Source organism: Phoxinus phoxinus (genome assembly GCF_949152265.1).
Source record: "Phoxinus phoxinus genome assembly, chromosome: 14".
NCBI classification, from domain to species: domain Eukaryota; kingdom Metazoa; phylum Chordata; class Actinopteri; order Cypriniformes; family Leuciscidae; genus Phoxinus; species Phoxinus phoxinus.
Window position 1 is genome coordinate 10,426,267 of NC_136889.1, and position 22,280 is coordinate 10,448,546.

Here is a 22,280-nt window from a genome sequence, read left to right on the forward strand (position 1 = left end):
CTGCTGCGTTTCGTTTCTTATTGCGTCTGACAGCTTCAGTAAATTAGCTTTATTAACGTGCGTGTGTCAGACGACCGACGGTTTAACTTGAGCTTCCGAGAAGCGGTTCTGTAGTATAGATATAATTGTTTGTTTAACTTGTCTCCGATGCATGGAGCCATATCCGCGTTCACTAATTAGGCTACAGTCCAGGTTTTGATTTGTGGCAATCAGGATTAGTTTCATCTCTTAAATCCAGGATCAAAATGAGCTAGTTCCGCCTTTTCCAGTGCAACAGCACCGAGAGTCACTGGGGCCTGTGTGCTGCGCTGCGCATTTCCTCGCATTGAGGGCCAATTACTCCCCATATTGAATACGGAGTGGATCAGTCTGTTGGGATTACAGTTGGACACCCACATGGCCGGAGGGATTGTGTCTGTATTTATTTCATGCGGACTTATTGCAGAGTTTTTATGTGCAGCACGCAGATGCAGTTGCGAAAAATAGAAAATTGTGGATTTCCCCCCGAACAAGATTAAGTTAAAACTCTCAATGCTGCGTGCATGGAATAGCCTAATCATCAACAATTAATTTTAAGCCCATTTTACGTGGAGAGCAGGGTTTAAGGGTGGTGTTTCAATGTTTGGTGCTCTGTTTTTATGCGTCAAACTTTAATGTAATTTTCCTATTTGCTTGTTACAAATTAAACTAGGCCTATTTTAGAAATCTATACTGCATATTTAAACTGTCTAAATTGTCATCAAGTACATGGAGTGCTGTGTTACAACCTACCGCACTGCATGGGTTGTTCACACGAATTGGAAATGATGGACAAATAAATGTTCTGCTTTCATTTATTGTGGTAATCCCCATCCCCATAAAGTAAATAAGTAAAATACAGCGAGTTCACCCAAAAATTACAATTCTGTCATGATTTACAACTTGTAGTTTTCTTTCTTTTGTGGAACATAAAATATGTATTTTCTTGACCTTGAAGTCAAAAAGTCAAAGGGGGTCTAACACTGTTTTGGACATCACTGAATTTCATTGTACAAAAACAGTTGAATCGTTCTTCAAAATATCTTCTTATGTGTTCCATATAGTAGAAAGACAGTCATACAGGTTTGGAACAACATGAGGGCGAGTAAATAAAACAAACTGGTATACCAAATCAGTAAAAAAAAATAAAAAAAAATAAATTCAAATACATAACAGGCTGACCACTCTAAAATATAGGCCTACATAACCAATGTGTGTATGTGTAAGTCACTCTCACAGCTCTGTCAAATGTAGTTTATGCACAAACACATTTTGTAAAATCTCAATGTGTCCAGTAAATTTACATAAAGTAATGTTATAAACCCTCTCTGTCTGCTCAGCCATGATAGTTCAAGTTATTTTTTTAACATTTAAATATAAAGAATGATGTTATAATTGAACATCCATTAATAGGTCAAATCAAACTATAAGCAAGATATACTGCACTGTTAGCAATTGATGTAATTTCTACAGTAAATATTACAACAATGTATTGTATTTGTGTTTTTACTGTAAACGGCAATGCATCATGGGAAATTATTGGACAGTCCTGTATTTTTATTGTAACTACACTGTACACGCGGAGTTTTACAATGATTTTACTGCCACCGCGTTGCATCATGGGTTCACCGCGGACTGAATTTTGAATTTTTAGGCGGTTAGTTCTAAACGAACATTCTGGGACTAAGCCATCATTCAAGAAGACGAAAAAAGAAGCAGCAAACATTCTGGGACGAAGGTAACTTAACTTCACGTTACTGTTACCCTATGTATTTTTATATCATAGATATAACGTTATTAGTTCTGCATATCTGAGTGGATGGTGACGGTTTTGTCTGCTTTGATTAGCTAACATAAAGTCAGCTGTAAGTTATACGTTAGGCTGAAAACAGCTGAAATAGGGCATGGGCAGAAATAGGTGCTTTCATGATAAGTTAGCTAACGTTATTAACGCGTCTCTTCCTCCATCAGTCCATTGAAATCAGGTATGTAACGTTACGTTACTGGTAGTTGCTAACGTTAGCGTTAACTTATCTTGTTCATCACAAATGAATGCTATTTTTAATCTTCCTGAAGTAACGTTAACGTCAACGTGGTTCTTTCACTGTTTGGATGGATTGGCTAGCTAGCTCGACTGTCATTTAGGGCTGTCAACGAATATTCTAAATTCGAATAGTTTTAAAAACAGAATTTCGAAGGTGAAAATTAATATTCGAATGTGGAAAAACACGCCGTGGTAACTTAGCAGAGGCGCGGCTGTCTGCTTTCCGAATGGGCGGCGGCGCGCTGCCTGGGATATTGCATGAATAAGGTAACTTAGGTTAGATACAGCACTTTCATGCACTGCAGGCTCCCACTGGTTTGATTATTTAACGTTACCGTTTCACGTCAAGGAAAAGTTTCATGTTTAACGTTAAGTTAGCACAGCACAGCTCGCTCGGAGCGTTCAATGTCGGTTCTATATACTGTAAAACTTCAATTAATGTTAATAATATTTGTTTCAATCACTGAATGAAGCCTGCTATATTTGGGACAAGAGTCGCGCCCTTAAATTGCTTGCACAAAACTCTTGATCAGCATTCAACATTTGTTTATTGTTGTTGTTGTTAGTTTAAACCGTTAACGTTAGCTGCTATGCACAGAGAGCGGGGAGAGAGAGAGAGAGTGCCAGCGAGCGAGAGTGAGATGCTGTGCGGTCTTAGCCATTAGTTGATTTGCTTGTTTTAGTGTAGGTAATACGTTGTCAAATAGGTTTAAACTTAAATAAACTACCTATACAAGTAGTTATGTCTCTTTGTATTAATTTGTCCTGTTATTGACGTAATGCGCGTCATTGACAAAATGCCCAACCAAATGTTCGAATATATGTTTGATTGTTTTTTAGAGGGAATATTCGAACGTCATTTTTGAGCAATTTTTCGGTTTAAAAATGTCTTTATTTGAGTTGTTGATGGAGGGTGCGGGGGTTTAAGGAGATAATAATGTTCAAGTGGAGGTGTGCGAGTCTTTCTCCACTTGAACATTAAAGGGCACCTATTATGACATTTAAAATGTTCCTAATGTTGTTTAGGGAGTCCCCAACAACAGTTTTACATGCATGCAATGACAAAAAACACTTTTGTTTTCGTATAATATGCATTTATTTTTACCTGATTTGCTCACCGACTCCCAAATGAATCGTTCAACGACTCATTTTTCCAAACCCCGTCCCCGCCTTTGCGCGACGCTAATCTGCGATTGGTCAGATGACCCAGCAGTGTTTACAGAGATAATACTTATTGTTTAACACGTACAATGATGCTTTTATCAATTAAATCGTGTTATAATAATGATTATAGTCCACTGCTTTGTAGTTTGTAGTAAAAAACTAAAAATAAGATAAAGAATTTAATGTTATGTTAGCGAGCAAAGCCCAGAGTTCATATTGTAAAAGCACAATCAGTCTTTGTTTGCGTTAGCCCGATGTATAAACATAACGTTTAAAAAAAAAAAAAAAAAAAAATGCAGTTATGTTACTACGAGCCTCGAGGTATTAATCTATTCTATAAGACAACTCCGAAAACAACGACAAACACTTCACATATTTCATGTCATTGAAGACCTAGAAGCTAAACGGTGCTTACACAACAAACAAAATAATTATTAAGCATGCTACATAAAACATAAAAGCAACAATTATTAATAACACTTACAGGTTGTGATACGGAGGAGGAAGCTGATGCAAATACACTTGGAACTGAACCTTCCTTCAATATCAGCGAATCCAAGCTTGATTGCATTTAAGTTGATAAAGCAATCGTCTTCAAAATGGCGCGAACAAAGCACAAGGCACGGACTATACTTCTGTGGTATAGTTGTATATATGAATTGTAGCCACTTAGGCCCCGTTTACACGATGGGAAAACGCAGATATTTCTCTGCGTTTTGGCCTGTCATTTACACGAAAACGCCGTTTTTATCCCAGAAAACGATCATTTCTAAAAACTCCGGCCAAAGTGGAGATTTCTGAAAACGCCGGTTATATGTTGTCGTGTCAACTGGGAGAAACGGGGTTTTAGGTTCTCTGCTTCTCTCTTGTCGATTCTGATTGGCTTGCATGGCTTTATCCTTCTCCCTACACTGCCGCCCATAGGTTTAGCATAGTTATAAAGGCGCTCGACGGCGTATTTATGCGGGTTGTGTGCACGATGTTATTATTGAAAACGGAGGGGGAGAAATATTCGTTTCTCTAAATACCCGGCTATGTGTAAATGTGGCCTAAGTCTTCAAATGCTGACTTCACTTGAGTCGCACAACACAGCGTCTCGTCGCCATGACGTTTTCAAGTGTTTCCCTGCTGGCCTTGGAGCGCAATAAGTGGGCGTATCGTATTCAAATAACTTGACAAGTTGACGTCATCTAGTCAGAGAAAAAGCTTCGGTCTTCTAACGATTCATAAAAATGACTCAGAGTCGACTCTCACTTTTGAAAGACAATAACTTTATATACAGTGCACTTTCATATTTCAAACTTTGCAGGATGTTTTTGTTGACTTAGATCTATGTTACACACTATATGAAAGGTAAATTTCAAAATTCCATAATAGGTGCCCTCATGTTAGGTGGCAATAGTGTGTTGTGCAGCTTTTAGTTATCATATTGTTAATGGGTTTCAGGAGATACTGCGCGGCGCAGACGTGGATTATGTCCATGGAAGGAGCATGGTGTGATGGGGGCCCCACAGAAGCCGCAAGCACACTTGAATTCAGAGGTGAGTTTAAACATGGCACTGTCATGAAAACGATCATAGCAATTATGGAGGTATATTTGATTCAAATCAACTGAACGCCTGTGACAGTGCGATTTGTAGTTGTAGAGAATAGCCACACATGTGTATCAGTAAATTTGAAGTCATAGAGAGAAATTATTTAATGAGTTGCAAACTTGTAGACTTTTTTTTCTCTCCCACAAACACAACACAGTTACACCTTCTCAAATTCTTCATTGCAGGTTCACAAATCCTATTCTACAAATCACAAATTAAGAAACTCGTACGCTCACATTTTTAATACAATTGCTGCAGTGAATATGGTGCAAAACGCATTCACACACCCGCATCAAGAAATGTGAAGTCGTGGAGAAATTTGCACATCCACAAATCAGTATGTGAACTCATCCAATGAGTTGCACACTAGAAGAATATTTCTTGTATGTTTCTAGCACAAACACAAGTACATAACTACAGCTGCTTGAATCTGCTGCAACGAATCTCAAACACTGTTTTTTGCTTTCAAGTGACAAGTTTTGCGCGCTCTCCATTTTGCACCATGATATTTGGTTCAAAAGTGTGTTGTGCATCTGTAGAGGCACTTGGCGGAGCCTACATTAATATTCATGAGTTTCCAGAGCATGCGCATGTCTAACTGCTCATTTTAGTTCACGCGATCGTTTCTCAGCAGGTTTATTAATGGATTATTTCAAAAAAGGTAAATATAGTTTCAGCGCGAACTTAAAATACAATTGTGCATCATTTCATAAAGCTCATATACTTTTATGAAATTAAATGATGCACAATTGTATATCAAGTTCGCGCTGAAACTATTTTTACCTTTTGTAACAGTGTTTGAGATTCGTTGCAGCAGATTCAAGCAGCTGTAGTTATGTACTTGTGTTTGTGCTAGAAACATATAGGCTACAAGTCATACAAGAAATATTCTTCAAGTGTGCAACTCTCATTGGATGAGTTCACATACTGATTTGTGGATGTGCAAAATTTCTCCACGACTTCACATTTCTTGATGCGGGTGTGTAAATGCGTTGTGCACCATATTCACTACAGCGATTGTATTAAAAATGTGAGCGTACGAGTTTCTTAATTTGTGATTTGTAGAATAGGATTTGTGAACCTGCAATGAAGAATTTGAGAAGGTGTAACTGTGTTGTGTTTGTGGGAGAGAAAAAAAAGTCTACAAGTTTGCAACTCATTAAATAATTTCTCTCTGTGACTTCAAATTTACTGATACACATGTGTGGCTATTCTCTACAACTACAAATCGCACTGTCACAGGCGTTCAGTTGATTTGAATCAAATATACCTCCATAAGCAATGACTTGATATATTAAGGGATCTTAATCAATGTTTATAACTTTTCTGTAATTGACATTTTTTGTTAGAGTTAGGGATGTCAGTAAGTCACCTCGGCCCACTTAATACAGAAACATATTACCTACTTCGCATTTTGAGTGATCAGATTTTACTGAATGGTTTTACTGAACAGTGATTGCTTGAATCTTGCACTCGCATCGCAGACCCTTGCATCGATCGTGCCAAGCCACACACATACTCATATAGCCCACGATGACTCTCAGTCTCACACACACACACACACAAGCACTCATTCATTCATAAAGATCCCTTAATGTTTCATGTCATGGTTATGACCATGTCATATCAAGTCTTAAATGTTACCTGATAAGTGTGTTTTTTCCCCTGTTTTCAGAGCCTTTTGCGGCATAAATCCCCAGACGGGCAGCAAGGCAGAGAAAAACGAGGCATTCAAGTTTTACTGTACTGTACAGTAATGGATTGTTTGTTTTCTCGTCAGTTTTAAGAGAAAATAAAAAAATATTTAAAAAAATACTAAGTGTTTTGTTTTTCTTTGCAGAAGTCTGAAAGAGGACATTTATCCAAGTTACAACATTTAATTGTAATATTTACAATATTCTGTCCTGTGAATTTACAGGAAATCTCTAAAATTACAGGAAATTCCTGGCTACTGAGTTGCCGTAAATATAAAATTTTGCTGTAATATTTACAGTATTCTATCCTGTGAAATTACAGGAAATTCAGTACCTTGTTGTAATTATTTTACAATAACAGTCCTGTATACTGTTTACAGTAAATTCACGGCAACTATTAGCCAGGAATTTCCTGTAAAAATTACAAGAAATTTCTAACAGTGTGTATATATTTTTTGTACATTAATACGACACTCCCCGTTCTGCTCTAAATCTGTTACTGTATATCTGTAAAACCAAAACGGTGTTTGGATATTTTCATATATAAAAATTCTCTCCCAAAAAGAGAAGTGAAAATAAAACAAAAACTAACATTGGCTTGTGCAAATGAGTGCCAAGCACCTTGTACAAAGCACGTTCAGTGAGTTTATGATTATGATGATGATGATGATGGTAATGATGATGATGATTATGATGATTGGTTAATTGCAGTAGACTGTGCCTGTTGAAGGTGGCTGGATTTCTGTAAGGTCCACGTATCCCAGGCTGCAGCGAGAGAGGGCCGCAGCCGCGGGTGTAAGGCGTGTAATATATTTAACTACGGTAAAGTAGTGTTTTGAGAATTGGTAATTGTTCACATCCTTCTCTGGTCACGGGGACACTGTCCAGATCTCACCGTACACACGTGTGGGGTTTCTGAGGTGCATGCTACATGGCACACAGCCAAACGGGTCTCTCCAGCTTGTTTCCTGACATAAAATGTTGACTGACTGATAAGAAAAACAGTAGCACAGAATAATAACGCAATCAAGACCCGGCTGATAACTCAGTTATGCTTTTAAGCGACCTCAGTGCTTTCATGTCAGCCGTCTCACAACCTTCTCCGGCCCAAGGCCCGAAGATTGGACCCAACTTCACACCAGTGCTCTTTGCATAAAAGAACCTGTCTACAGTCATAATATTTACTTAGATAATGTTTTCACGACATGGCAACTCTGAAGCGGGGATATATGAACTGTCTAAATATGACAGTCCATGCGATTTGGAATGTGCACTGAATAAGGCTCCTTTTACCCTCTTTCTAGAATTTGCTCTGAATAAACAAGAGACTCGGGTCAGGTCCTCCGATGTGTGATCTACTTTGTAGGCCAGTGGTTAAGCATGACATGCTTGGCCCTTAAAATATACCCTTTTTGTTAGAGGGGAACGGACAGAAAAATATACAGAATTCTCTGTAATTATGTATAAAGGTTTATTTAACTTTGAAGAAATCGCAGCCGATGGCGGAGGACTGGATGTGCGCGGCCGTACGGGCTTCACGTTGTCTGGAGTAATCTAGCCTCGCGACTGGTTTGAATTTGCTGCCCCGCGACAGCAAAATTGTCGTAATCACAAAGTAAACAGATACTTCCTCTCCTATCAGAGCGAGTCGACAAAGTTAGTGAATGAGGGAACTTTCGCTGTTAATTGTTGTTTTCCTTCGTACCCTGATTCAAAAACACAAGCATAATTATTTGCAAGTGCTACTTTGATTTTGTAATTTAGTTTGAAAGGGGCTTAAGGTGTTTCAGCAAATTATTCACTTAGGTTTAGTTGTTCTTGCATCTCTTCTTGGAAAGCAAGACTACGTCAAGATAATATACTCTGATACTATATGTGCTACAGGGCTGCTACTAGTTTGTTGGATTGTGGCCCAAATCAGAAAACTACACTTAGTTTGTTGATTGTTGGTTTAACTTAAAGTAAGTTACCTGGTTGCCTTAAAATTTTGAGTTCATTGAAATTAAAAATTCTAGTTAATATAACAAAGGAGATTGGTTTAGTAAATAGAAGCTCAAATTATTCCACCCAATCCACCATATTTACACACTCACACAGTTGCATGCAAACACAGACAAACACTTTCTCATCCCTTCTTTCCCCCATGCATGAACACACTGCATAAATATTATTTCTAAACAAAATAGATAAACATTGTAACTTTTCTAAAAAAAAAAAAAAAAAAAAAAATTCACAGGAACAGTTGTCCTATACCAAACACAAATTTAACTGTAAAAAGGTCTACAAGCTTTTTAATATTGTTTACAGGCATCTTCACCGTTCAACAGTTAGAAAACTGTTAACACAATTTGCTGTTCTGGGGCCAGTTGCATAAACATGTTAAGACTGTGACTTAAGAACTAGTCTGACCAACTAGCAGTTGGTTAGGGATAATAAGTCTAACTTTTCAGATTCAAATTAGACCAATCTACCTTTTTATGTTATTGAGATTTAAAATTTAGTCTTGAATAAAAATATTTGATGACTCTCTCGTAAAAACAGTCTAAGCAAATTATGCAACCAGCCACTGCTATGCATTCTCACAATGAATAAATAAATGAATAATAAAAAATAATAATAACAAATGCATAACTTTCAGCGATCTACAGTGCATTTCTCATTGTGAACAAACTTATTAAAAGTCAGTTCAAAAACTCCAGTGACTAACCTACTATAAAAAAACAATATAAATACATAAATGTGATATAATGTTCTTATTCTTAGTCTGTCATAACTAAGCCACAAAACTTCATCATTCCCTGCAGCATCACTGGAGATACTACACTTGTTGATACATAGGACAAGGTCCGCTTTTATAATTTACAGTCATGTACATACAGGAATTGCTCACATCATATCCTTCTAGAGTAATTAGTTCCACCATATTTTACATTCCTAAATCCAACTTTTTTTATTTTTATTTTTTTTTACTAGAAACGGAAATATATGATTTAAACCAATAACAACAAGTAACTCAATGCGCACAGATGGAAATCAGAGGCCTGTCATTATAATCACTATTTCCCCTCAGTGCGTTGCTTGGCCAAGGAACCAGAGCCAGCCATATATGAAATAGGCTTTATTTATATAACTTTGGGAAAACGGTAAATGCTTTTGTAAAATGTGTGTATTCAATAAAATCATTTAGCATAAACATATTTGTACAAATTAGAAAATAAAGTTTGCTTATTTTTCCCTGCATCCCCCCACCCCATCCCGTCTTTAAATATCTCTTTTTTTAATGCCTCTCTCTTTTCCTCTTTCTCTTTTTCCAGTCATAAAATGGTGCCAGGCTGCGACTTGAAGGCAGGGGCCGTGAAACCGTACCCTCATCATCAGACTGTACAGTAGAGAGACAGAGTCACACTCCCGGTGTAAGCAGGGCATAAAAACACTGCTGCATGATAAGGAGCTGCACGGGGACTTTGAACATTTTATTAGTATCTATAAAAGAGGCACAGGACGAAGGACACAGTGTCTATAAAGCACTAATGGAGGATCAATTAAGATGGTCAAGCTGCAGAAAGAGACTTTTACAGTGTAGGGTTTTAACACTAACCTTGTCCTTTAACACTAACGCTAAAACCACAAGGCTGGGAAATTAAGCCTAGTTGTAATTCCAATGCATCACCAATATCGTATGATCGGTAACAGTAAATAAAAAGTTTGTTTGTATAAGAATACTGTATAAAAGCGAGCGGTGAAGGAGAATGCCTATCTGCTTTAGTACAGAATAAAAATGACATAATATGCTGCTTTTACACACACACACACACACACACGCAAGCACACGCACACGCACACACACTGTTGGGTTTCCATGTTTTATGGGGACTTTCCATAGACAATGGTCTTTTATACTGTAAACTGTATACAGTATTCTATTCCCTAACTGTATACACCCTAACAGAAAACATTCTGCATTTTTACAATGTAAATAAAAACTGTATTTACTTTATACCTATGCCATTTTTATCCCTAAAATTATGTTTTGACACACACACACACACACACACACACACACACACACACACACACACACACACACACACACACACACACACACACACACACACACACACACACACACACACACACACACACATTATTTATGGGGACTTTCCACTGACATTAAGATTTTCTATTTTCTAAGATATTCTATCCCTTAAAGGGATAGTTCACTTTAAAATTAAAATTCTGTCATCATTTACTCACCCTCAAGTTGTTTCAAACCTGTATTAATTTATTTCTTCTGCTGAACACAAAGAAATATATTTTGGAGAATGTCAGTAACCAAACAGTAGTGTGTACCCATTGACTTCCATAGTAGGAAAAAAAATACTATGGAAGTCAATGGGTACAGACTACTGTTTGGTTACTGACATTCTTCAAAATATCTTTCTTTGTGTTCAGCAGAAGAAATAAATTAATACAGGTTTGAAACAACTTGAGGGTGAGTAAATTATGACAGAATTTTAATTTTAAAGTGAACTATCCCTTTAAACATATTATTTTTACATTTTCAAAAAATATTTATAAGCGGTTTTCCCCATAACGTTGGGTTTACCTGAAAGACAGGCAGACACACACACACACACACACACACACACACACACACACACACACACACACACACACGGTGACATCAGCAACAAATGTACTAGGCTATATTCTGAATTTATGATACCATTTATGACACTTATTACAGAGCTTGCATTATATAAGAGTTAGTTTAGATTTAAACATTGACATTTTATTTAATAATACAAATAATTTTACATAGCCTAAGTTATTTCATTTTCATTATACTGAAATAAAATTAAACACTTTAAACATTGTACAGAGAAAACTTGAACAACAAATAAAATAAATTAAAATAAATCAATGGAGTGTTTCTAAATTGTCCGAGTCGCAGTACGCTACATTGCTAAATAAACATTCATGTTTTCACTGAAAGATTCATTGCTTATATCACTCTTCTGTGTTTACTGAACAATACTGTTCCCTTCATGTATAAGATCTGTATTTTTCAACCTCTATTTGAGCATATGTTCACTTTGACTTTAATGATTCCATTATTTAATGTGTATTTGAGTTTCTCTAAAGGCAGATATCACAATCTGCTTTGATTTTCCAAATACACACACTTCTGGTCAGATCTAATAAGTCCCGATTTATTCCTGCATCTTCCATATACCTTTCCTCTCTCTCTTTCTCTCTCTGTCAGGACAGCATGACAAATTGAATTACATTTTGAACACACGACTGGCCATCTATCAAAAACAAGTCAAAAATCTTCCTTGTGTATGTTTATGAAAGACATTTCTAAACTCTTCCTGACCTGAAATGTTTATATCCAGAGTTTACGTTGTGAACATTTTAAATGTCATCAAAACCACCTTGCTCCAGGGGTATAAATTGATTCCATTTGTTGCCTGCCCAAGCAACTGGCCTCGGCCGCAGGAGCCATACGAGAGGAAAACCGAGAAGCTGGAGAAATCAGTTCTGAGAGGAGACACCGTGGACTTTCAGAGGGCTTTGTAATGAGTGAAAATCAGGGATGGGGTTCAGTGGGAAATCGCATGCCATGCCTCAATCAGCAACATGTCCCAACAACCAGGGAGGCATGTGTCAATCAAACGGATGTGGGTTTGTGGGAAACCAGTAAATCAGTAGTAAGGCTTTTAAGCCATCATTAAAGCAAAACTGAGAGATGCTCTGCTGCACTAATGTTATACATGTTAATATTATACTGTCAATAATACCATAAGACCAGGGGCATCTTGCACTATTTGTTTTTGTTTGTTGGATGGGACACCAATGGCAGTTTTGGCTCACTTAATGCATTAGAGTTAGACTAAATTATGATGGGTAAGAGGGGGGAGAAAAGTCTACATATAACTTCTGCAGGGTACAGTGCAAGAATAGTCTGATATCATTGTGGATGTGTATTAGATACAAACAAATAAGCAATCCAAATTGCTTTGCCATTTTGTTGAGTCTGAAGCAACAAAAGAGGGTACTGATAATGTCAGTATTTAAAAAGAAAATTATATGCATTTATATGCATTAATATATATACACATATTGTAGTCAGTGTGTGTGTGTGTGTGTGTGTGTACGGATTAAGCTATTATGTCCTAAATTTTAGTCAAATGTTATGGTAACCGACTAGTGAACAGATTTTTATTTTAAAAGGCTTATAAATCGACCAAAACATGTTTTTATTTAAATCTACTGTTTTGCATGTTTCTATGATAACGATATATCAGAAAAAAATAGTAATTAACCTGATATAAATCAATGGACGTCTATGGAATGTCCTCACTAATACAGTGATACAAACGTGTGTGTGTGTGTGTGTGTGTGTGTGTGTGTGTGTGTGTGTGTGTGTGTGTGTGTGTGTGTGTGTGTGTGTGCCTGTGCTTGTTTAATCTACACTGTGAGGACCAAATGTCCCCACAAAAACAGTAAAAACTGAATTTTTGGACATTTTGGAGCCATTTGGTCATGCTTCTAATCTAGATAATACTAAATTATGTTGTTGTTTTTTTAAATGTAAAAATGCAGAAAGTTTTCTGTGATGGGTAGGGTTAGGAGATAGAATATACTGTTTGTACAGTATACATTCAACCATTGTAAATTCTAAATAATGATATAAAATGTTTGTGTGTGTGTTCATGATTATAGCTACATGTTTTAGCCTGAGTGTATTTATGTTACACTACACCGAGACATTGGACCAAAAATAAATAAAACAAAAAGACACACAAAAAAAAAACTTAAATCCCACCAATTGCAATAACTGCTCTTAAAGCAAAGTGTCTTCCAGGACAGTTCTGAAGTTTATAAATTCTACCCATTAAGTACCACTAACAAAACTCAGAGCTCATCAGTGAGAGGATATGGCACGTTATCCGCACGTCTAAAACTCTCTCCATCAAAATGGTGTCAAACAATGTCTACAGGATATCACTGAGAGTGTTTATACTATAGATGGATGAAATAGAGTGTGTATGAGTGTCTTTTACAGCAGAAGCCGCGTTTGACAGTCTAAATACATACATTTAAGTGTTTAAGGCTAATGTGTGCACAATTTTACAAACATGCATTAAATGTGCGTATATAATTTCTGAACCAGAAGGTGTTTTTTCAATACACTAACAATGAAAGTGGTGTGTGCGAGTGTTCTGCAACGTCTATGTGTATCCACCCTCCACGCTTAGACAGAAAGCAGATGTCGGGAATGTGTTAAAGGACAGTCTTGTTGATAATCAACCTGCTATTAGTGAGGTATGTGGCAGTGGTGCTGCTGGGCTGTGAAGGATTGCATTTGCATTACTCAATCTCTCCAGACGACAAGTGGCTGCTTTCCTCTTAGTGGAGCGCAGCACAAATGAGTTCACACTATTTTGGAGCATCTCCCCCTAAACTCTAAATCTCTCTGGAGTGAGTTATGGTCAAGAAATGGCTCTCCATTTCCTCCTGTGGCTCAGGAGGTCCTGTTAACATGGGGTAAAGTAATGCAACCTTATTCGATTTCCACCATACGAGGGGGCGGAAGGAATCTTCATCATTTTTTGACCCACGGATGAGGTAATAGCTTTACTTGGTTTACAAGCTGGACTAGACTGGGGGTCTGAAAACGTGAAAGTTAAAAAGACACAGAAAGTGTTATATGATAAAGTGGGATAGGGCGTAAAAGGGGTACCAAGCAAGAGAATAATCAAGAGAGGGTGGGAGGAAGTCAATCAGTGCCTTCCCTTCGTTTGACCAGCGGCCAAGCAGCGAGACTCAGAGCTGTGGCCGAGCTCTTCTGAGACAGCTGCAACATTTCAAGGCTCCAACTCAGCAAATTTCCATCAGCTGCTGCTGCCAGAGACCACAAAACGCTTTCAAACAACGGCTCACTTCAAGAATTCTTGTCTCAGGGAGGAGAGAGACTTGAGAGAAAAAAAAGATGGCTGGAGAAAAGTATCACAGTGCAGCTGAGTGAGCTCGGTGCATTATGTTAGCAGATTTATGCAAACTGTGCCCTGGCAGAGGAGTTTGATTGGCCTTCCACGGCGAAATTGCTTGCAGGTTTAGAAGGCGATAGAGAAAAGTGTGTAAGAGTATGAAAACGAAGACGGCGTGTTTCGTGTCAAACCCTTCAGCCTCTTCACCATACATTAACACTTGTCACAGATGCCCATTAGGTCTAAAGCCAGTGGCGTATATTTAATTACCAAACCATTTATTTCATTGTTAGGAAAATAAACCAATGAAACCTCAGAATGCATTAGACTGGCTGGTGGCCTCTCCTTTTTTCACCTTCTATGTTGATAACACCCAGTACACCCTGCAATTGGCCCGGTGCACTGAAATAATGCTCCTCTTATACACCACAAGCCGGTCTGCTCTATTAAAACCAGCTGGACGGCATAAGTCATTCTTTATTTAAGTTCAATTAAGAGAACAACTGATTTAATGAAGGAGCTATTTATACACAAGGGTAACTCATCCGTGCGGTCCATCGGCTGAGTGCCTCACAGGCCAAGGGGAGACCTGTCTCAATAAACTAGACCATTGACACGGGGTGCTTGTAAAAACAAGTGGGCCCAATCCATTCGTGACCGAACGCAAGCGACTACAGGCCGCCTTTGTCACAGACGGTCTGGCAAAAGGGGGTTTTGGTTTAGAGAGGAGAAAAGGGGCTTTAAGAAGAGATTGGATTTGCCATTTGCTGATTAGAGGGAAGTACGGAAATCATTTGATCTTAAAGGTAGGGTTGGCAATTTCGCAGAGGCTAGCAATAGTAAGCTAGCTTTGAAAGCATAAGATCCCACCGTCCCTTCAGATCGTCTCAAAAAGCCACGCTCCTCCAAAACATGAATGTGCACAGCCAGAGCAGAGTCTGCAAAGTGTGGTGAGACACAGCGTTAAGTTACCTCATGTCTCAAAGCACATAACATTACAATAATAATGAATGTAAACAACTTAGTTGTACTCTAGTTGTATCACCTTACTACTGCAAATTTATTTGGGCGTTGATAGTGCTGAAATCCGAGTTTGAGGACGCGAACATCTCCAGGTAGAACGTCACAAGTTTACATCTCGTAATTACGGTGACAACATGCGTGAATGCAGCCTGAACTCGTGTTTTGGTTCAGAAGAAACTGTAAAAGGCAGCTGCTGTCGGTTTGCCAAACTCGGTGACTGTCCGTCTCTACGTTGCCTTACAGAACGCACTGATGATGTGTGATGTCTTCGCTAGCAGGGTGTGCGGAGGCATTCAAATACACATATTGACAGGCAGGTAGAGCATCAGACCGAATGCTATGATTGGATGAACATTTTTCATGAAATAAAATGTATTTAAAGATTAATTAAATATTTAAATATAACTATTTTTGAAAGGTGTTATAAATAAAATAAAATAAATAATAATAATGTACGATGATTGGATTGGATTACGACAGAGACGAAAGCGGTCACATGGACAGGTTTCAAGAAATGACACTTACAATGGTTCAAGTAAAGCACGAGTGCTTCAGTAGTTCATACACTACCCTTCAAAATTCCCCTAATGTAGCTTTTCAAGTGCTGTGTATGCGCGTTCTCTCATTCCCTGCGCATTATAAAAGTGAAGAGCTATGGAGAGTAGTGTTTGAAGTCTGGGCCCAGGCCCCAGCTCAGCAGTAAAGGGACTCCCCCTGCCTTTCTCTGGCCGTATAAATGACAGCTAGTGAAACCAGAGCCGCCGGCCCTTAGTAAAAAAGCCGGACTATCTGCGCCGCCCTCTCAGTTAATCAAATCTGCCGTAATTGTCATCTGCGGATTTTTAAAGACACAAAGGGGAAATCGTAACTTGACCCACGCCTCTTGACTCGGGGTTGTCAGAGTTTGTGTATAGTCATGCTCCGTCGTGTGTTTATGTGTGCGGCCGTACGAGCTTCAGGGAAAGGCCACGGCTGTCGACTTCATCTTCATCTCACGCTGCACAACTCTTTAGATCTTCAAAGCCAGAGGAGTACAACAAATCACAGCGTCTTGTGAGTGTAAGCCTATAATAACAGTGACAAGGCATGACACCAGGGAGTAGGGCAGTCGAAACAATGGGGGGACCATATGGGATGTTTTTTGGAGGAGATGGAACTATTTAAGTAGTAAAAGAACATTTGCAACCCAGAGGTGAGCGACGGGGGAGCAACTACACAATGTGGAATACGAAGGTCGGCATAATATATATACCGCCTTATGGAGAGATTATACTCCTGTGTCCACTCACTCAGCACTAAAAGAAAAAACAAAAATAGCTTTATCGCTTTCGTATCCCACAGATGAACTTCCAACTTCACATTAACATGAACTTATCACCTGACTTCAGCTGTTCTGAGGTAACAGAAATATCAGCGAACTGGCTGAATGTGCTTATTTTGCTAATAAAAAGCGAGCATTTGCGAAGGGTGGGGTTGGTGAGGTGGAAGAGGCCAAAGCAGCTGCAGAGATGGTGTGCACGTACTGTTGTGGCTGGACTGGGACGGGACAGTGCAGCAGCGTTGATTGACAGGTGCCGAAGACCTGCGTCTGAATTTGCACAGCTAGACTCTGACAGCGAGCCTTGACTAATACCATGTCAACGGCAGGGCTCACATTTGTGGGAGGAAAAGGAAAATGTTATGATGTTACCAAGAGAGACGGAACAGAAAAATAACACTCCATTAAGATGAGTTAAGTCGCACTCTTTAACGGGAGCTTTTACTGTGGGCTGGAGACAGCTTTATTTGTCCACCTCTAAGAAAAATCGGTTCTCTGGTTTTGAAAGCTTCATCTTTCAGGAGTTCAAATTCTAGCACACTTTAGAAAGCACATGTTAAATGGTATATTTTACCACCACAAATAAAGATCTGTTACAGCATAATTGCTAAATATACAGACTAGCACCATAAAATGTTGCCTGAGTGAAGGAAGAGTCATTAACAAACTCTTGAGTGGTTACAAAATTTGGGCACCTACCAAAACACTAACAGAACAATCCACATCACCAGTGGGGTGCATGTCAACGGATATAGCATACTCTGCCTTTAAGCTATACTAGTCTGTTTTCAGATTCAAGTTCTCAAATTAAATAAAACCTGAATTAATTTTTGCAAACTGAAACAGAGACCCACTACAATTGATTTAGGATAATCCATATGCATTTTGATTATCCTCCAAGAAAAAAATATGCCTGTGCATTAAATTACAAAATATCAATCCAAGTGCCATTTACACAATGTTTTCATGTCAAATGTTTCACAAACCCTAAAATCTAAATAAAGATGTGTCAAATGTTGAAAGTTCATTTAATTAACTATGCCTGTGGTTAATTTGACAAGAGACCACCGAGACTCAATACAACCGATAAAAAGCCAACTATGACATACTGGTAAAAAAAAAGATCGGAGAATACAAAAAAAAAAAAAAAAAAAGCTGATAAGAAAAAGTGAATGTGACTGAACTATATAAATATATAGTTCAGTCACATACATACTGGTACATACTAGCTTGTCTTAGTAAGTGAGTGTGCATATGTGTACAGCATGTGTATTAGGCAGACTGAGTGGCACATTTGATATGGTCAACACAGGTGTCCTGGAGGCCCACAGTTGCTTTGAGTCCAAGAGCTTGAATGAGGATTGACGCGTTTAACTCGACAAATATGAAAGCCATCTATGGAATGATATGAGAGGAGGGCGAGGAAACTTGAAACGGTTAACTCGTTAAAGCTTGAAAACCCACTCATGATTTATGCCAGAAAATATCGGTAATAACATCAATAAATCTCCTGCTTTTGGATATAGATTGTGGCAATTAGTTTTAAAAGGACGCGATTGTTCACACACTGCAGAGATTCATGCTTTCTCAGCTTTGGAAGCAAGCGTCTGTTTTTGAGTCCAACATGTCATAAATCTAGAGTTCAGAACTAGTGTTTAGGGCTCAAATATTTAGTTCACACTCAAAGCCCATGTTAGTTTGTTTTATTATTCCGCTTTAATAGATATTTGTTTGGTCCAACACAGCTTCAGGTAATAGTTTCCATTTGAGACAGCAAGAAGCTGCCTGGAGAAAATAAACACAGGTTTTTCTTTCTTCTCATCATATAACCGGGGGAAGACATAAGGGTTTCATCTATCACACATTGGAATGGTGCAATTACACCAATGTTGTCATTTGAAACTGATACGCAAGGGAAGCACACAGAAAGTAAATGCAAACCCCATAGAGAGCACGATGATAACCTGCTATTTCTCATGGCTTTTATTTTATCCCCGCTCTGCAGGTCAGAGATTTGCATGTGTGACTTGTTAGACAAGTGTGTATGTGTGTGAGAAAGTGTGAAAGAAACTCTACCATATTACTACACTGGGGAAATATGCACTTTATCACCTCAGTCAGACTCAGTACATTTGATTTTGGTTCCACTCAATTTCAATTGACATAAATTGTGCTATAAAGAAGTGGGGAAATGTAACTCTCGATTTCTCTTTGAGTGATCTCATCGAGTCAGACAGGCCTCTTGATATGAGAAAACCACAAGCGCTAGGAGCATATGTGCTCTGTGTAAATGTGTGTTCACACAAGCCTTGCACATTTAACAAGCAGATTTCTCTCTGATACGGCAGACCCATGTGTTTACTCAAGCCTCTGACCTTCTCGCCATGACACTTTCACTGCTGATATAAATACCATGGCCATGCAAAATCATCATGCCCCACTCAGGTAACCTAACACGCTTCACCCCATCTTCCCCATTGGCCGCATCACGTCACATGCCTAACGCTCTGGCCAACCGCATCGGAGAACCATTACTGCCGGGGGATATTTTTATACAAGGCTTGTTTGTTGAGAAGGCATCTGTAAAAAACTGGAGAGGTGGGGAATGTGTTGAGGAATTGGGTTCCGCATAGAAACCGGATCACAGCGCCTACGCTAATATGTCCAAAAGGACTGTAATTATGAGGTGATAATGCCTGCTGATCAGGTTGCTTGTTGCCAGTGAGAGGGAAGCCCCCACTATTCCCAGAGCCAGGAGGCTGATGGGTCCTCCAGGACTCAGTGATGCAATAACCTCGCTGACGGGTTGCATGGAATGAGCGGGCACAGCAATGTTGACCAGATCCCATCATCTATTCTACATGATGTTCAGCGTGTTTCTTATAAGCAAAATGTTTGTCAGTGCTGAGGCCTTTAGTATATCATGTCAAAGTCAATCTTCTGACATCAGTGAGTAGTACACGTTTTTTTTGTGTGTGTTTTTTAAGAGAGGGATAAAGAGGTAAGTGAAAAACCCCACAAAATGTTCTGTATTGTCGCAACTGTGACAACCGGGGTTTTTTTTTTTTTCGTCTTCTCTATGAACTGATTCATAAACACATTAAAATGCAATTTATGAAGATAATTGCTATACCTCTTCTATGATGAGCATGTTTTAAATTTCTCAATTAAAATTAATTTGGATTTTTTTGGAGGGCATTAAAAGTAAAGTTTTAAAACAGTTTTTAAAAAAAAATTAAGCAGCCAGCAACATAATAAGCACAATTATTAATAATTGAGCAGCAAATCAGCATATTAGTATGATTTCAGAAGGATCATGTGACATTTGAAATTATGTTAAATTGTAATATTCCACAATATTACTGCTTTGTATTATATTTTAATCAAATAAATGCAAAATATGCATGAAACATTTCTTTTACTCTTAATTATTCACAACTTTTGACCGGAAATGCACCTATAGCGTGAACATTTACATGCATTCAAAGAAAATATTTTTTCTTATTTGCTGATTACACCACATAACAAAAAAATTTACTTGAAAATGTAAAAAAAAAAAAAAAGATATAAAATTTTTAAAATGATATAGTGACCCATTTAATTGAATATATCAAGGTAGAGTCAGGTTATTCCGAGACGATGCATTTCTTACCATCAGTATGCATAAATGTTGTACTAAGTACTGCTGTATCTATATCATCAAGCTGTCATAATAGTGATGCTTATCAGGGTTATGTGCCAGCTAAGGTCAGAGACCAACAGAAGTCACAGGCTGGATATTGAATAGCTGATATAGCATGTGGAGGTAAGAGGTCAGGTATGGGCCAAAGGTCATGATCAGGGACACCATGAGAGGCATGGCTTTATCAGCTCTGTTACAGAAGGGTAGACAGACGCAGTGCACTGAGAGACGGAGCCTTAATTATTTCTGACATATGTGGCCTGGACCCAGTTGCTCCACACAGCAAGCAATGTAGAACCCTATGGAAATATACCAAGCCTGTTTATTCACCGTCTCACTTTCACACTCATTTCCTTTTCATGTTTTCGGATTATGTTCAGATTTTCCAGCCTGGAATTTCTAATGCAGGGTAGAAATAAAGGAGATTTTTTTTTTTTTTTTTTACTTTTCACTACCGCCTTGACAATCCTTAATTTAACAAAGTATGCAGCTGATGCTACTCTTAATGCATGTGTCTATGACTCTCGCATAGCTTCATTCTGATAATTAACTATTATTAAATGTGTGGGTTTTTATAAACTAGAAATGCTGTGACTGGTTCAGAGATGCAGGAGCAAATGGAGAAAAGTCTGGTCGTATCTTTGTGAGCAAATATCCTCCACACTTATGGATATACACATATTGACCGGGGCTAGTTGTCACAAAAGTTGTCCAAAGGGCTGTATCTCAGAAACTATATGGTTTTGAGGCAAAAGTGTTTCCCTAGCAATGGTATGGTATGGTATGTTGGATTCAAACATCTTTAAACCCTTCTTAAGCTAGATTTTTTCTGAATGATGTTCTCAGAACTAAAATTTCAGTATCATCAGAGACTTGTTATATCTGTTGTGTAATAAAGTGAACACAAAAATCACACTGACAATCTGACAAATTCAGACAGGAGTCAATAAGTCAATCAGAATTACAGAAACATACCCTGATAAATATTAAAAAGTCATAAAAGGTTTGACAACTAGCCTGGGTCTTAAAAACATTTCGGACTTACTATTCTTAGTAATAGACTATAGGTAATAGGCTATGAATTGTCTCTCTTTTCCAATTATTTTCAAACTATGCCATCCAAATTAAACCAGAATAAATAATAATTATGCTAATATTCTGTGAGTGCTAATTCCGTTGGTGAAATGCAATAAGAAATACTTCCCTGTTTTTTTAGACATTGCTTTTTCCAACTAAATTACTTTGGTTAGGCAAATCAAACAGACAAATACCATGTTAGATGAGGAACAGGTTCTTATTGGTTTGATTGAGGATTGATTGATATGATAGCAGGCTGCTCCCAATGGCTTTCTAGGGGAAAAAATAATATTGCTTGCAAAGGACTGGAGTACATTCAGCTAAAAGTTAAAAAAAAATGCCACTCACTGTTTATTGATAGCTAATGGCTTCTCAGCAACTTGGTCTATTTGTTTTCACTGTAAGAAAATATGCATGTTGTTTATAGCTGTGGTTTAAAATAGAAACATTACTCATGACTGCATTGGACATGGTGGTTTGTGACCCAACACCCTTCTTCTACTGCACTAAAGAAATGCCCAGGGGAAAGGGTTTAAAAAAAATCTTTAGACCTTCATTATAAAGGAGAAGGAGGGGAAAACAGGAGATTATGGAGCAAATTACATCAGGTATCTTTATCACACCCACTTTCCGTTTCACACACACACAAAAATGAAACTGGGGCGATC

General features: G+C 38.1%; 3 long non-coding RNA genes across 5 annotated transcripts in view; 2 read left to right on the top strand and 1 right to left on the bottom strand.

The window, feature by feature from the left end:
• The window catches only part of LOC307010391, a 39,247-nt gene extending 28,693 nt beyond the window's left edge, over positions 1 to 10,554 (top strand). The window contains exon 3 of the long non-coding RNA XR_013800188.1: positions 9,830 to 10,554. This is a non-coding gene — a long non-coding RNA (uncharacterized lncRNA). The remainder of the gene's footprint in view (positions 1 to 9,829) is intronic.
• Positions 1 to 22,280, bottom strand: part of LOC307010390 — a 48,361-nt gene that overhangs the window by 10,598 nt on the left and 15,483 nt on the right. The window lies entirely within an intron of this gene.
• Positions 1,603 to 6,760, top strand: LOC307010389. The gene is made up of 3 exons (XR_013800184.1): positions 1,603 to 1,756; positions 4,673 to 4,767; positions 6,497 to 6,760. It is a non-coding gene; the product is annotated as an uncharacterized lncRNA (long non-coding RNA).